Genomic DNA, 10,649 nt, shown 5'->3' with positions numbered 1-10,649 from the left:
GAGAGAGAGAGGAGAGGCCCAGGAACCCACCCTGGGGAACACCCACAGTATATGTTTGGAAAAAACAGGAGACATTGGCAAAGGACCAGCCAGCAGGCCAAAAGCAGAAACAGACAGAGAGATGGGCTGGAGGTTGAGTGAAGCAGGAACACGGGGTAGGAGGGATGGAAGAGCTGGGTCAAATGCTGCCGAGGGGCCAAGCATGATGAGGAGTCAAAATTGACCACTATATTTAGCAACATGGGGTCACTGATGGCCTTGACAGGGCAGTTTCCATAGAGCGAGGGATCAGGCGAAAAGCCAGAATGGGTGTAAAAGGGGATGGCTCAAGAGAAGATGCAGACAGTGAGTTTAAACAACTCCTTAAAGATTTGCTGCAAAGACACAGGGTGGCAATTGGTGGGGGTGAATTAGGGTCAAGGAGTGCTGTTGGTTTAAGAGGATGGACGTTTATATACTGATGGTGTCAAATAGCAGGAGAACAAAATAGATGAGGCAGTGAAAGAGAGGATGGTTTTGGGAGTGACAACCCAGAGAAGATGGGAGGGATGGGGCCTCGGGGACTTTTGGAGGAACTGGCTTTCGATGCCACTTTTAATAAGCGGTGGGGCACCGAGAGTGAGGTCACAGACATCAGAAGGCGAGCGGATGTGCTGGGAGTTGCTTGTGAAATTTCTCTTCTGTTGGCTTGTTTGCTTGTTCAAAGTAGAAAACTAACCTTACCAGCTGAGGAACTAGGAGGAAGAAAGAGTTACTGGAGCCATGAGCAGAAGATAAGAAAGAGCCTTCCAGGGAGAATGGGACAGTAAAAAGGGCAGGGGGAGGCGGGGGAGTGCGCTCCCAGAAAGTTACATTTTCTCTTTGACGTCCCCAAATGTGTGATGTGTTATTACCCTTCCTGCTGTCTACAAAATAAAAATTAATTATGGTTCAGAGGAAATGCTATTTCATTCTAAGAGGCTGCCTGTTTCTCAGGAATGGTCATCTTAAACTGCAAATATTACAAACAATGTTGAAAAGATGAACCTGTGTACCTAAAATCCCCTATTTTCTATTAATCTGTTTACTACTTAGTTCCCCTATCAATAACACATAACAAATACTGCCATGATGGAGGTACACCGATGCTTAAAAGGAAATGAGATCTGTATCCTTTTGCTAAATTCCATGGCTTCCTTAATATGCAGTTCCACTTGGAATTTAGGAATGTCTGGTATAAGAAGTGAGAAACAGTTTGAGAAAATCCCGGCTCAGAATTATACATCACAACCACATCTCACAAGTATATACAGCCGTAAAAAAGTTTAAAAGCAAAACTCCGTAACTACTCTTAAAGACCTTTGCAAACCTGGGCCTGCCAAGATGTTTCCAAACTGGAAAGGAACTCCAATCTCTTGCCTGGTACCGGACCAGAGGCTGGACAGCCTTTTCTGTAAAAGCGAGAGAGTAAATATTTTCAGTTTTGCAGATCATTTTGTTGTAACCATGCAGGTAGGCAATAAGAAAGCTAAGAACACTGGGAGATAGGAAACAAACGGGCATGCCCACACTCTCCCTTCCACTCAGGGCAGCTTCTCTGTGGTGGGGAGCTTTGCCACAATCACTTGCTTCTTTTTTCCATTGGTTTCTTTGTTTCCACCTTACTGCTCGAGCTCAGAACTTCAGGTGGGCCTGGTCCTTCAGCATCCATGCAGAGAAGGCTGAGCGGGGTTGGGAACCCCACCTGATGGAGAAGAGATATTACTGGGAGGGACATTGTGGAGGCCACCATGACACGAGACAATCACACCTTCTGGGGTGAAAGGGAATGAAGACAAGGGAAGGACACAGTAGTGGGACCTCTAGGTCGCCTGCCAGGCTTGTTCTCCCTGCACGGCAACCATGGGGGCCTGGGGGGTGTTGGGCTTCAGCTACGGTGATTAGGATGAAGGGACTCAATATAAAGGACCCTCCAACTCCTCACTAGGTTCCAAACGCAGCCCCTCTAATTCCACCCTCTGAGTTTCTGGAACTCTGCTGGAAGAATACATGAGCAGGCCAGAACCAGAGCCCAAGCCAAACATGACAGGGGCTCGTGGGGCTGTAACCCCATGCTCAGTGGTCGGGGACTCCTTGCAAATCTGCAGAAATCCCTGTTCCACCTCATTCCTGGGAGAAACCCCAGATCTCCTCCTGCTCTGTCTGTTCTTCTCTTGAGGCTATTGTCCTGGAGGGATGCTGAGTCCTTGAACCTGGTCCTCCAAACGTACATAAGCAGCCTGTTCAATAAAACAAATTATGCACTTTTTCACATTTGCCAGTTTTTGATTCCAGAAAGGCTGTGGGACTCATTCTCACAGTCTCCTGTGCCCCCACCACATGGTGGCCCTCTGCTCATGTAAACACGATTTCCCACAACTGCACCCTGCCTCCCAGCTTGTCAGAGGGGAGTGTCCCACAAAGACACAGGTGTTTGTGAGGATCCTGTCCCCCAGCAGAAAGCCTGCTCCTGGAGCCACGGACAGGGATCTGGCCTCCTAAGCCGCTCAGCTCTAATTCAAAGCCTAAAGTGGAGGCCCCGAAAATTGCTGAATGACTTTCTGAATCACCTGGACTGGAGGGGACTGATTTTCTTTCCAGGAATGGAGGTAGCGCAGCCTCCATTTTCAGGGCTGACCTTGACGATGGATCTAGTTCCCCCGACTGCACCGCAGGAAGGAGTGGCCCTTCCATCCCACAGGTTGGAGACCCAACCCAAGGGAGTACTGAAGCAGTGCATTGCTGCCAGGTCCAGCATCCCTGCAGAGTGGCCTCTGCCCTTGAATGACCCCCTTCCCAGGGCCTTTCTTGCCCGGACACCACCACACCCCAGGCTGTGCCAGAGCTCTGGGGCTCTGCGTGTCCAGGGCACACAGGTGGCACCTGAGCCAGGTGTCCCCTGGGCCTCAAGGGAGAGAGGTCTGCTTCTGCATCAGGGGAAGGTGACCCCACAAGGCTGGCAGGACACTCTCAATATGGACCTCCAGGAGCCCTGGGAGCAGTTTCCCTGCAGGTGTTAAGAGCCATCATCAGGAGGGCAGGCCCCTCTTTGTGCAGACCATCCAGCAGTGCTGGGCCCACGTGCTGACCTCAGAAATCTACATGCCCCCACGATACCCCAGGCAACCTCACAACTTCGTCACTTGGTGACCTGGGTACCACGAGCTCCTTGGCCATCCCATGAGGGTGGTCCTTGCAGGCATGGTCTCCAGGTTCTCCCGTTGAGAAATCCCCCTGTGTTTCTGTGGTCACAGAGCAGACACCAGAAGATTCTAGTCCTGCAGTGACCCCCACAGCAGTCAGCTCCCCTGTGCATGTCCAGGAACAAATGACAGCAATTTATTGCCAGGTACCGTGATGCACAAGGGGGTGGGATTCCATACTAAGTTCAGGATCCTGGTAACTCACTCTGCACCCCAAAAAGCTTCCATGAGAAATGTGTGTATTGGGATGTCTGTGCCCCTAGAAGAGCTGTTCCTGAGGGTTCCTGGGACCCTCCAGCCCCTCTCAAGGTTCTCAGATCCTGGGTCTAAATTTCTATCTGCCTCTTTTGGTGTACGGCCACCTGTGTCTCGTGGTCACGGGTCACTTTATTGCATGACTTGGCATGTTCTTAGTGCTCGTCCTCCACCCCTGCACTAGACTCCCAAGATGTTCCCACTGACCCTTGGCTCCCTGGGTGGCTCAGGGGGCCCTAAGTCTGCACCCTTCACTCTCCTCCTCTACCCCCACCTCTGGGGCCACCCCTAGGTGGACTTGGAGGTGTTTGTAAATGAGTCTTACACAAGGACATGTCTGGACAAAGCAGGACCCCACCCCCGGAAAACTCACCTGCTCCCTTCTCAGAAGAGGACCCCACAGCCCCACATTGCCTCCCAGGGGTCTACTCAGGACACAGTCCCCCAGTTCTGGGCAAGGTGTCTCCCTGGAATCCTTGCTTCCAGGAAGAGTCTCTCTGTCCTTCTTCAGAGTTTAGAGGTTTTCCCATGTCCCTGACCACCAAGATGCCCAGCACAGTCCCTTCAGTGACCTGGAGAGACAAGGAACTTATGTGGCCACAGGTCTCACAGGACACACCTGCTGGGACCCCAGGGTAAAGGGCTGTCCTTCTGCCTTCTCAGGTGTGGCTCCCGTGGTATCTTTTTGCAGGGGGCCCAAACGGGGAGTGTGGCCCAAAGCAGTTCATGGGGCTCTCTGGGCAGGGAAGACTTGGGCCAGGTGGCCTTGCCTGGTTTCCCTGCTGGGCCACTCTGAAAACCCCCGCTCCTCTGGCTGTGGCTGGAGGCCCCTCAAACCTCAGGGCGGGGCTCTTTCTCTCAGCCTCCACTGACTCCAAAGCCACGCTGGTGCTGGCGAGGGGAAAGAGCTTTCTTGCCTTCTTTTGGCCAAGTTGCCACAGGTGGATGCTGCGGGGAGCTGGAGAGAGAGGTAGCACTTGCTCAGATGTGAGTGGTTAAGCAATTTGACACCCTGTCAACTAGCCTTAAACATTGGAATGAGGTCTTTCCCGGTAAAGCTGGAAGTTACTTTCAGTAACTTGTCTAAAGATTTCTTTTTTTTTCCACTTAAAGACTCATAAAACCTCTCCCAGGTCATTCCTGGTATGGACCATTATCCAGGGATCAATCAGGAAATGCAGGAGGAGAGGGGTGGGGGTGGGGGAGAGGGGAGGTTAGATCAGAGCCCACGGAGAGGAGATGCCCCTCCCAGGAGCCTCACACTGGGCAGTGGCTTCTGGCATCCAGCTCTCCTGTTCTCAGGCCCATTCCATCTGCGGGGTTTTCCAAAAACATAATGGTGGAAGGGCCATGGAGGACACCTAGAACTTCCAGAATAGACAGGGGGAGCAGAGTTACCATGCTGGCCCTGGGTTTGGAGACAGACCTGCAGTGGAGACCACAGGCTTCTGAGAAGCCAGTTTCGAAATAAAGGCAGTATGCACTGGAATACCCGGCTCGAGAGAGTGCTTCATCATAGACATGTAATTTACATATTTCTCACCACTAAATTCTGTGTTCCCAACACGCTACATGAATGACGGCTTCAACACACATTCATTTCTGAGATGTGAAAAAGTGTAGAGCCGCTCTTTCATCCTGCATAATGGGCATGGCTACACTTAAGAACACTTACCAAGATTTCTCAGCAAGAGCCAATTTCGAAATAAAGGCAGTTTGTGCAGGAAAACCCTGTTGGAGTGAGGGCTTCCCCATACACATGTAAGTTATAGAGTTCCCCTCACCATGAAACGCTGTTCCCAACATGCTACATGCATGAAGGCTTCGACACACATTCAGTTCTAAGCTGTTAGCATGTGGAGAGCTGCTCTTTCATTCAGCACAAAAGGCATGGTTACACCCAGGAAGATTTACCCAGATTTCTCAGCTGCTTCCTTCAGCCAGATTCAAAATAAAGGCAGTTTGTGCTGGGAAAGCCTGTTGGAGCGTGTTCAGAGCTGTTTCAGGCTCTGTCCCAGCTGGAGGGTGCAAAGCCCAACCTCCAGAAAGAGGGACCAGGACCCCACCCGCCAGGTGGTGTTGCCTTTGTAGGGGAACAGTGATCTTTGGGTAAGATATATTGCGGCTCTCTCTAAAAACTGCTTTGACTTAAGTTTGCATCCTAGTCACCAGTTCCAGGACAACAGAAAAGGCATACCCTACATCCCTTTGCACTCAACTCTTCCCAAAAGAGCAAATATTTGTCCATGAAAATACCAGCTGCTCTTCTAAGGCCCACTAAATACCCAGCAGTGTGGGCGGTGCACTCTTGATCAGGGACAGGTGGAGAGGGAACAGCGGTCCTCCAGCAGGCTTGGCCTGGTGTGGCAGCTGCGCTGTGGGTGCGTGGTGGGGAGGGAATGCAGGGAATCCTGTTTGAGGGGCCTCTGTGCACGCCTGCATTATAGTCTGAGGTTTCATACAAAGGCTCCAGGCATCCTAACTGGTCAGATACAGCCCCCACCCTTGGGCTGGAACCACCAGGAGATAAGTACCTGTAACAGGGACGGTGCCTGGTGTGGGGAGAGGTCATGGGACACTCCGGGGGCAGGGGCGGTGGTGCTGGGGAAGGCAGGGGATGCAGTGAAGGGTGGAGGGAGCAGGGTCCTTTGCTTGGGGGTGCGAGTTCTTTGGGAGACCACAGGGAATGGCACACATCATCCCCACCCTATACCCCAAATTCCTAGCCCCGCCAACACAGGGGCTGCTCTGCACCCTCTCAACGTGGCTCTCCTGTAAGACCGCACCCAACCAGGCATCTGGCACCCTGCCCTACCTCCCCTCTTGGGACAGATCCCGTCTTCTTGGAAACTGCCTAGCAGCGCGTATTCAAGGCCGGCAGCCGGCCTGGCGGATCTGCACTTCAGGTGCCCTACCTGGCCAGCCGTGCCTGCCTGGGCTCAGTCCTCTATCTTGCCCACAGGTAGCCTGGGTCCACTTCCGGTGCAAGCGGAGGCCGCGGAGCCCAGGCTGAGCCCCGCACACAGACAGGTGAGGGTGCCCCCGCCCCGCTGCCCCGCCGCCCCGCCCACTGTTGGCAGCATTGCCCCAGCCTCCGGCCGGTGCCACCTGCAGCTGAGGACCTCCGCGCGGCCCCGCCCGCCCCGGCCCCGCCCAGCTGCCCCATAAGCCTCCCCCCACCCCCGTCCTGGCCGCGCTCTTGCTCCCATTGGCTCCGAAAGTTCTGCTCTCGCACGTCTAGCCTCGGGAGGACGCAGACGCAAGCGCTAGGGGAGGGCCCCGCGGCGTTGCCATGGATAAAGACGCCGCGCTCCTCGCGGACTGGCGTGCGCTTCTGGGGCAGGCAGCGGGCTCCGGAAGTGTGCAGCTGCCCGGGACCATGGCGGTGTTTGCTGCTGGGGATGGCGGCTTGCTTGGCCGGGCCACTAGTTCTGGCCGCGTCAGTCGGCGGCCGACATCCTTTCTGGGGCGGCGTCTCACAGACGGTAAATGTACGGCAGCGCCGTTGGCGGGGCCAGTGGACATGGACCGGGGTGGGATCCGGGTTGGTGTGGCGGCCGGGGAGGGCTGTGGTGCCGGGGAGCGGGTTGGGGTGGGGGGGACAGGGCTGGGGCATAGCCTCCGGCTTTCCTCCCCCTCGGGCTCTGGGGCTTGGACCGCGAGTCCGGGTAGCCCTGCGTGGCCGCGGCCTCCCAGAACCCCTGGGAAGGGCAGGTGGGGGACCCGTCTTTTATGAAGCGGGGCCTTACCCGCGTTTTGAAGAGCCCCAGAATCAGATGTTGGAATAGGGTGGTTTATCAGCCTTGTATATCAGCAGGGAAATTTCAGTTCCATCCAGATGTTGGCTCCTTCGCTAAAACTCAGGAATAAGACAAGGGTCAGTGTCAATTAGCAGTTATCTAGGGCTTGACTCAAAATAGACTGTGCGGGGTGTAGAGATGGTAGATGGGCCCTCCCTTTCAAGGTTGGTAGTCTTCTGGGATTAGAGGCCTCAGTTGAGGATTACATCCTCATCTGCAGTAATGGAGGTTGTGGGAAACATTAACACAGAGAAGGGAGGTGTGTTGCTGCGGTAACTCATTAAAGAAGCCAGGACACTTGCCTGGCTCTTGTGTAGGAGAGTCTCGCCTAGGGTAGGGCAGCAGTTATCAAAGTGAGTCCGAGGCCCCTGAGATGCAAGACTATTTTCGTAGGAACGCCGGGAAGTCACCTGCCTTTTGCACACTCTTGCACTCCCGAGTTTCCTGTGGGGTTTTCCAGGGAAAACCTAGTCTGTGATATCACAAAACAGGTAATGTAGAGGCAGATAGAATTAAGCTCTCACCAGTCCAAAAGAGATTCTCAGAAATTAAAATCACTGCTATTCCTCTCATTAATGATTTTTGTTTAGAAAAATATACTTATTTTTTGCTTAAGAGTATTAATGGTATCATGTAGTAGGTTGTTATTATTTTTAAGTGAACTCATAAGCATTTTTTAAAGTTCTTATTTAACTTCTAACACAGGAACTATTGATAGATTTAACCCACATAAACAGCAGCCTTTTGAAGTCCTCAGTATTTAAGAGTGTACTGGGGTCTTTAGGCCAAGAAGTTTGAGATTCCCTGGAGAACGAGTGCTCAGGTACTAGTCAGGTGCTTAGCGTTGATAGACAGATGCCAAGATGTCTTCTGCATGTGCTCCCGGACTCGAAATAATTGGCCACACAGAGATCGGTGGGCAGTGCCTCCACTATACAAACCAGAAGCTGCTGAACGTGTCTTGAGTCTAGGCCATGTGCTGTGCAGAGATTCCCATTGTATCTGTTCTATCTAAGCCGGGATTCCTGTGCAGAGACCTGGCTCTGAAGACCCGCTCTCCTTTGCTCCCTGCCAGGTACCTTCTGTGTTATGTCAACCCTCCAGAGGGCTTCAGCCTCCGTAGGGGCGTCTGTATCCACATCGCCTTCCTCCTGAAGACCCTGCTGAAAATGGAAGAGTCGGTGCTGGTGATACCCCCTTGGGGCCGCCTCTACCATTAGCAGAGCCTGGACATCCACCAGGTCCGGATTCCCTGGTCTGACTTTTTTGATCTCTCAAGTCTCAACAGAAACATCCCTGACAATGAGTACGAACAGTTCATTGCAGGTGAGATGGTGATCGTTTAACTGGGGCCAGACGGTTTTTGTTCTGGTTCCGATGTGAACATCGGGCCGTCTTGCTTCGGGTTTGTCAGTCTGCTTAGGGCCGTGCTCATGTTTCCTGCACTGCAGGTGAATTTGGTCTTTCCACAGTTTTTCTCAGGAAATATATCTGAAGTGTATGAGCTCTGTGTTCCCTCCCCTCTGAAAACCCTGGCCTTCTGGTGAGATGGAGCGGTGACAAGGTGGCCACTGCCACAGAGGCCTTGTCCCAGCAGGACTCGCTCCCTGGGCAGTAAGGGCCATTCTTACCTGAAGGAAAACACGATGTATGTGTACCATGGGCCACGTGCTGGAGAAGGTATGTAACCTCTCATTCAGTATAATTTGGTCCTGCTCAAGCTTCCCATTTTACTTTTTGTAGGAGGTAAGATTTGAAGATTTTCTTTGAATACAGCTATTTAGAGCTTATCTTTTTTTTTAATTGAAATGTGGTTGATTTACAATGTTTAGTTAGTTTCAGATATACAGCTGTTTTGTTAGTTTCAGGTATACAGCATAGTGATTCAGTTGTACATATACATAGTCTATTCTTTTTCAGGTTCTTTTCCATTATAGGTTGCAAGATACTGAACATTTTCCCCTGTGTTCTACAGTGAATCCTTGCTGTTTGTCTGTTTTACATATAGTAGTTTGTAATTGTTAATCCCAAACTCCTAAGTTTGTTTCCTAAGTCTGTGAGTCTGTTTTTGTTTTGTAAATAAGTTTATTTGTATCTTTTTTAAAAATTCCACATATAAGTGGTATCATATGTTACTTGTCTTTCTCTGTCTGAGTTATTTCACTTTAGTGTGATAATCTCCAAGTCCATCCATGTTGCTGTAAATGGCATTATTTCCTTCTTTGTTACAACTGTGTAATATTCTTTTATATCTAAATACTACATCTTTATCCAGTCATTTGTCAGTGGGCGTTTAGGTTGCTTCTATGTCTTGGTCATTGAAAACAATGCTGCTGTGAACATTGGGGTGCAGGTATATTTTGAAATTAAGGTTCCCTCTGGATATATGCCCAGGAGTGGGATTGCTGGATCAAATGATGTCTTTTTTTAGTCTTTTGAGGTATCTCCATATTGTTTTCCACATTGGCTTCACCAAACTACATTCCCAGCAATAATGTAGGAGGGTTCCCTTTTCTCCAAGCCTCTCCAGCATCTATGGTGAGTGGATGTTTGAATGGTGGCCATTCTGAGTAGTGTGAGATGATAACTTATTGTAGTTTTGATTTGCATTTCTAAGATAATTAGCGATATTGTGCCTTTTTTTCATATGCCTATTGGCCATTTGTATATCTTCATTGGAGAATTGCTTGTTTAGTTGTTCTGCCCATTTTTGGATTGGGTTGTTTATTTTTTTTTCTTATTAAGTTGTATGAACTATTTTTATAGTCTACAAGTTAAGCCATGTTCAGTCTCATCTTTTGCAAATATTTTCTCACATTCCATAGGTTGTCTTTTCATTTTGCTTATGGTTTCTATTGCTTTGAAATAGCTGATAGGTGTAACTAGGTCCCATTTGTTTATTTTGGCTTTTATTTTCTGTTGCTTGGGTGGATTGCCCTAGGAAAACACTGCTGAGATATATGTCAAATAATGTTTTGCCTATGTTTTCTTCTGAGAGTTTTTTAGCGTCTTGTCTAATGTTTAAGTCTTTAAGCCATTTAGAGTTTGTTTCTTTTTTGGTTTTTTTTTTTCAACTCTATTATATGCTTTCGATTTGTGGTTACCCTATTTTTCAAGTATATCAACCCATTATCATATCTATTTCCTTTAGACTGATAATCATGTAGGCTCCAACACATCCTAAGAATAATGAGAAAAAGGAAAAAGAAAGAGAAAAAAATCTATCTTTTCTTGCTACCGTCTCCCTTTCCCACCTTTTTGTATTTTGATATACTTTTTCTTTTTTACATCTTCATGTTTATTGTCTTGTAACTCGTTATTTCATTTCCAATGATGGTTTTCCCATTTCTATAGCATCCTGCTTCCTTTCTGT

At 49.9% G+C, this 10,649-nt stretch overlaps 1 long non-coding RNA gene across 1 annotated transcript; it reads left to right on the top strand.

Annotated features, from left to right (window-relative positions):
* Positions 1 to 6,721: 6,721 nt before the first annotated feature.
* Positions 6,722 to 8,832, top strand: LOC140692904 (uncharacterized). Its single transcript, XR_012068504.1, has 3 exons — positions 6,722 to 6,961; positions 8,352 to 8,602; positions 8,749 to 8,832. It is a non-coding gene; the product is annotated as an uncharacterized lncRNA (long non-coding RNA).
* Positions 8,833 to 10,649: the final 1,817 nt, after the last annotated feature.

The sequence above is a fragment of the Vicugna pacos genome, unplaced genomic scaffold (assembly GCF_048564905.1).
Source record: "Vicugna pacos unplaced genomic scaffold, VicPac4 scaffold_19, whole genome shotgun sequence".
In the NCBI taxonomy this organism is placed as follows: domain Eukaryota; kingdom Metazoa; phylum Chordata; class Mammalia; order Artiodactyla; family Camelidae; genus Vicugna; species Vicugna pacos.
Note: the sequence above shows the minus strand (reverse complement) of the source record. Positions and strands in the feature narration are given on the sequence as shown.